Below are 5,950 nucleotides of genomic sequence, written 5' to 3' on the forward strand. Positions count from 1 at the left end.
TCATTGATGGTTTCCACTTGATATTTACCATTATTTGGAAATAGCTTGATCACATATTTATTTTAACACCCGGTCATTTGTTGCTGCCTCAGACTCAAGATTAAACCTGATGGTTGAATTCTTTCTAATCTGTGTCAAACGCTAAATGATTGAGTCAAACTAGTAGCACACACTAGACCAAAAGCTATCTCCTCACCATCCTTTTCTCTGATTCCTCATTTCCAACCCATTTCCAGCATTTCCTGTATAACTGCTCTTCTGATAATAGCATGCCCTGAAGCTTTTTCCTCTGAGTCTGCATTTGACCTAGGAAAAGAAAGTTGAGTATAAAAATAGAAGACATGACACACTGTGGCTTGTTCTTACCTGATTGTTTGTAAGATCAGAAGAAAATCAGGTGGTGTTTCAAGCCTGATCATCCAAGTTAATAATCTAGAAACAAAGAGATCAATGCAGAATCATAGCTGTTTGCAGGGAAGAGGAGAGGCAACAAAGAGCAGGAAAAGGGTTAACCACTCAAATGATTTTCCAAACTAAGATTCAAACTCTATGCTAGGAAGCAGGGAAGAAATAATAGTCAACCCTCCTTGGGCATCATTTTCCAAGTTTAGCTTGTGTTTATATATCTGTGTTCCATACCTACAGGAATTGGGTCAAATATAAGACTTGTTAACATTCACAGATCAAACAATTTTCTTCTTTCTGCGTCCAGTCCTCTCATGTCCCTTGACTCTTCACATTTTCTGCTCTTTGGGGGCTGTCCCTTTAGGGTCTCAAACTAACCCTGCCTCTACTCTACTGTCACACTGAGCATAAGCCCTTCTTGTCACTTAGAGGTAAGGATCCAATAAACCATTCTTCCTATCAAAACAAACATCTCCCAACTACCAGTAGATTTAAATTAAAAAAAAAAAAAATCAATGAGGACAAAAGGGCAAATCTGGGAAAAAAGCAAAAGCAAAAACAAGAGCTAGTTTTGTGGAGAATGAGAACTTCCTACTGTCCTTCAAAACAATCTTCCTCTGAAGTATTTGCTTGTTTAGATATAAAACCAGCTTTATGAGAAAACAAGTGTTTTAACACTGAGGTGATCCTAAGCACAGATGTTTAATTTGTTTTATTTGAGAAACCATTCCTGCCTCTCATAGTATACACAAAGAAAGGAATAAAATGACAAACACACTCATTTACATAATCTGTTCAGTTTAAAATGATAATTAGTTAGTCCCAAGCTATAATGTACAACTCAGCAGGCAAAAGTAATTTTAAAATCATTAGACTTATACATCATGGTCAGGAGGTCAGCACACTTGAATTTCCTTATGCAATAAGGAAAAGTACTTCCAGTTCCTACATCTTTGTTCTGTGCCCTTATTTAGAAGAGTAAATTAGAAAATACTGTGGGAGGAATAATCCATTTCTACCAATTACTTTCTGAAAGAAAGTAAAATTGGTGACCCAGTGATTCTGATTTTAAGTGGAGACCTCAATCAACATCAATTCATTTAATGGTCCTAGAAAAGAAAAAGAAAAAAGAAAACAGCAGGTTACCATCAAAAAGCATCTATAATAAACGCATTTAAACACTACCTTGCCTCAAATTCTTATAGCACCCATTGTTTTACATTTACAAGACACTCATGCAAGATGGACAGAATGATGGGGAGAACCCCTGATTTCTAGTCTCATTTGGAAGCCTTGTTTTCAGCTCCAGATTATTAGGAAAATTCTGTCTTTATTTAGTTCCAGTACAGCTTGGGTCTATACACTTTTTGGATACAGAGTTTAATCTTCCACCACTATTCCAGCAAATTCCGTGAACAGACAGTGTATAATTTCCCCTGGGGCATTTATGAAGGCTCTTCCTTCTTGGAAAATTCCTCAGCACCTGGCTGAAGTCTTTATTGAAGTTCTCACCCTGTCCATTTATGTGAATCACGTGAAAACATTACTATTTGACCATCTTATAGTGGAGAGTAGTATAAACTCCACTCCAAATAACTATTGTGAATAGGAAACAACTGATCAGACAGCACCAGGCTACAACTAGGCAGCAAGTATGATGTTTTCTTAGCCTGAATTGGCTGTTGCTTTTGAAACTCAGAAGCTGTACAAATAGCTCTGTGATATGAACTCATGTTTTCACCTTTTCAGATAATGCCTTTATCAGCCTGACCTTTAAGGGAGTGAAAACTGCTGGCAAGTTATTATCCCTAAGTTCTGCCCATGAGAATAACATGGTAGGGGATTGTGGTGCAGTATCTCTCGAGAAAGAAAGTTGGACTGCTCTGAGAACTCTTAAAAATTCTCATTCCTTAGTTGCTTCTAGTAATTTTTATTAACCCCCCACCCCTTTTCCTCATCCATCTCTCATCTTCTCAATGTTTGATGTTTTTTCATTTAAATATGGCTTTCTTCAGCCTTCTTTATTTTTTATACTACACTCCTATTACTACTACTTTTTAATTTTATTTATTTTTTTATTTCAATTTTGCCATAGATTTCTTTTCTGGTATTTTAACTCTAAGTTATACCACATTATATATACATTGCTTTTACTACTCCTACTACTATTTATTTTAGTTTTAATTACTTTTTAATTTCTATCTCCTTACCTCACAAACCTCTTATATTTTCTCTGTCTCTTGTCATTTTGTAGTTTTTCTTAAGTTTCCTTGAGTTTGAGTCCTCTTTTTGCTGATTTTTAAGAAGCATATCTAGAAAGATGGTGTTGGTTTGAGAAATTCTAATCCAACAACAAATTGTCAGGGGACCTTTCTTGACATTTAACTGCTACCATATGCACCTCAGTACCAGAAGCCACACCTGAGCTCTCATCTTCACCCTCAGAAGGTCTCCCTCTCATTTAGGTTCCACATAGAGATACAAGAAACACAAAGGTCAGCTGTGCAATGAGGGCTAATGTATAGGTAACATAATGTGATGTTTTGTGAGGTTATTATTTCTTGGCATCTCATACTGTCTAGACTTTATATAAGTAGATGTGTGTTTTATAGTATTAATGTTAATTTTACTTTTGTAATTATAGTTTTTAAAACTATGTTTAAAACTATTCCAATTGCAGCCATGAGCCACAAAGGTAAAAAAGCAGGTCTTTCTCAAAGAGGTGACTTTTTTTCTCTCTACCACCCTCTTCTGCCAGGATGGTTTTGCTGAAGTATCAGGTAGACTCAGATCTCCAGAGAAGGGACCAATGTAAGGGAAACAGTCAAGATTCTGGCATCAACCAGTCTCTAACATACTTACTTCCATATGTCCAAATGTTTCCTACAACAACTTAGGCAGGGTCCCAAGGAATTTCTCTCAGTGCTCACTGCCAATAGACCAGGGTGAAAAGTCTTCTCAAAACTGACAACAGCTATGCCCTTGTTGGAAGAAACTCTTAGTTTTTCAAGACTTATTTTAGATAGTGTATTCCTCTCCTGAATATCAGAGCCTAAAAAGAAGGATGCTAATTTCAATTCTAGAACATAGATTTAATTTTTAGGTAACATGACAAGGTTGAGGCTAGGCTTTTTCAGTTTTCAGTCTGTTTCCCATGGGAGAGCAGGATTCTATAAATCTTTAGTCTCCAGGCCATGATGACAATTCCCTTGACTTTCAACAATTGTTTCCTTGGAATTGATGTTGAGTATCCTTTCAAGATACCACCAAGTGTCAGTTCTTATGCCATGAAGGATCTTGGGCCATTAATATCCAACTTGGCTTATTGATTTCTTACACTAACTCTACAAATTTCATTGCTTTAATAACCAACTGCTTTTGTTAATTTCTGCCAAAATGAAGGGCTACATGACAACTGTTCTAAAAACAAAGTTATCACTCTAAATAGAAGCCTCTCATCATATAACTGAATGGTAGTTGAGAAATTTACTGGCAAATTAAACAAGTCACCTAAGTAGATATATTGCAAACAGGTGATTTTTAAGGATGCTCCAAGTAATGTTCAAGATAATATATTTATTCTAGTAGCACACAAGTTTGAGTTTTATTTTAACAACTGCTGTAACAGTTTGATAATAATTGCACTATATAGAATTGATAAATATACATATATTAGTATACAAATATTTCGTGTTTATATTAACAAACCACTCTCCAAAGTTATAAAAATGTATGATATTGCCAGCAGGGTCTCAGTGTTCCTTACCAAAATACATTCTTATCAACATTTGGTACTGTCCAATTGTTCCTTTTTTTTTTTTTTTTTCCTTAATGTGATGGGGATGAAATGGTATCTCAGTGTATCGTTTTTTTCTGTAAACTGCATTCATTGAGTGCTTACTGAACACTGGGCACATCAGATACATAAGAGATGGGATAGGGGCAGGTAAGAACTTAAGAAATTAAATATACACATTAATGTTACCACTAATTCTAACTACTAGGGAAGTACAAAATTTTTACAAGTTATACTTTATAGTGAAATTTTGATGCCTGTCAAAAGGATAAGCTATATATACAATGCAATAGAAGTGTTTTAAAATTGTGCTTAATATCATAGAACTATCCCAAAATGTGTTGATAAAATGCCTATATAGCATTCATTCTTTTTATACACATATATTTCACATTAAAGATTGCTTGTAAAGTACAAATACTTTGACTTCATTGCTGAGAAATCTATGGTCAACAGCCATATATGCAGTTCCCCTAAGAAACATCACAGCATTTGTAGTCCATCTCTCCTTTAATGTCTATCTTATTTTTAGTTTCCCTTACTATTGAGTTCTCTTCGGAACTGTTTATATTACTTTTGTCGGAACATCTTCTTCAAGTTTCTTGATTTCATTTTTTAAACAATTTATAGTGTCACGACTTGCTTTTAATCTCTCTTTAAGCTCTGCAATTTCAAAGCTTGTTTTTTTTTTAACATCTTTATTAGAGTATAATTGCTTTAAAATGGTGTGTTAGTTTCTGCTATTTAACAAAGTGAATCAGCTATATGTATACATATATCCCCATGTCCCCTCCCACCTTCCCTATCCCACCCCTCTAGGTGGTCACAAAGCACCAAGCTGATCTCCCTGTGCTATGCAGCTGCTTCTCACTATCTATTTTACATTTGGTAGTGTATATATGTCAATGCTACTCTCTCACTTTGTCCCAGTCAAAGCTTGTTTTTTTTTCTCTTTTTTTTCCCTCAGCTTCTAATTTTTTCTCGGTTTTCACTTCAAGTTCTGCAAATTCTGTTTCATGCTTATAGGCTCCTAAAGTAAACTGACAAGATGTTAATAATTGGTGCATTATTGCTGTTGGGTCTTGAAACATCATTTCATCATAGAATTCTGAAACCACTGACTTTTTTCCCAGCATTGCATTGGTGTTTGATTGAAACAGCTTTAATAAATGTTACAGGGTTAAGGTCTTTCATTAGGATCAATGAAAAATTTTTTGATGATTATTTCAAATTCACCCCATCCCATTTCAGTAATTTCATATGGAGCCTTAGTAACAACTCTAAAAGGACTGCCATAACTTTCATGCAATTTAAAGTGGATTTTCTTCACATATGCTGACATATCCTCATTTCTATTGAATATATGGTTTTACATATACTGTCCATTGATGGGTGTGCCCATCCTCTTCTTTTCTTTCTAAAATATTGAGCAACATTACCATAAACTATTGGTTTAAAGATAGTAACCCCCTTCACTCTCCTGCCAGAGTCAAGCCCAAATTCGGCCATTCTCTTGAACATATTGTCCTACTGAAAAGCCGCCACTGTTAAGGAGAGACCAGGGACGGCAGGCACACAGCTCCCCTCAGAGGCACTGCTCCTCCCACACAGGCCCAGGGGAAGGGTTTCTGGCTAAAGGAGAATGAGCCAGTGGGACTCGGGACGCTGAGGGACCACCAACTCCTCACCACGGGCAGCGCCCCTCATTATAGTTTTATTTTACATTTTTCTCGATTCTTATGAGATTGA

The 5,950-nt window shown here is 35.8% G+C and overlaps 1 pseudogene across 1 annotated transcript; it reads right to left on the reverse strand.

The window, feature by feature from the left end:
- Positions 1 to 4,766: 4,766 nt before the first annotated feature.
- Positions 4,767 to 5,722, reverse strand: LOC309610874 (YEATS domain-containing protein 4-like; annotated as a pseudogene). Its single transcript has 2 exons — positions 5,169 to 5,722; positions 4,767 to 4,897 (listed from the first exon to the last, which is right to left on the reverse strand). The product of its transcript is annotated as a YEATS domain-containing protein 4-like (transcript).
- Between the last annotated feature and the right edge of the window lie 228 nt (positions 5,723 to 5,950).

This window comes from Balaenoptera borealis (genome assembly GCF_965194805.1).
Source record: "Balaenoptera borealis genome assembly, chromosome: 14".
In the NCBI taxonomy this organism is placed as follows: domain Eukaryota; kingdom Metazoa; phylum Chordata; class Mammalia; order Artiodactyla; family Balaenopteridae; genus Balaenoptera; species Balaenoptera borealis.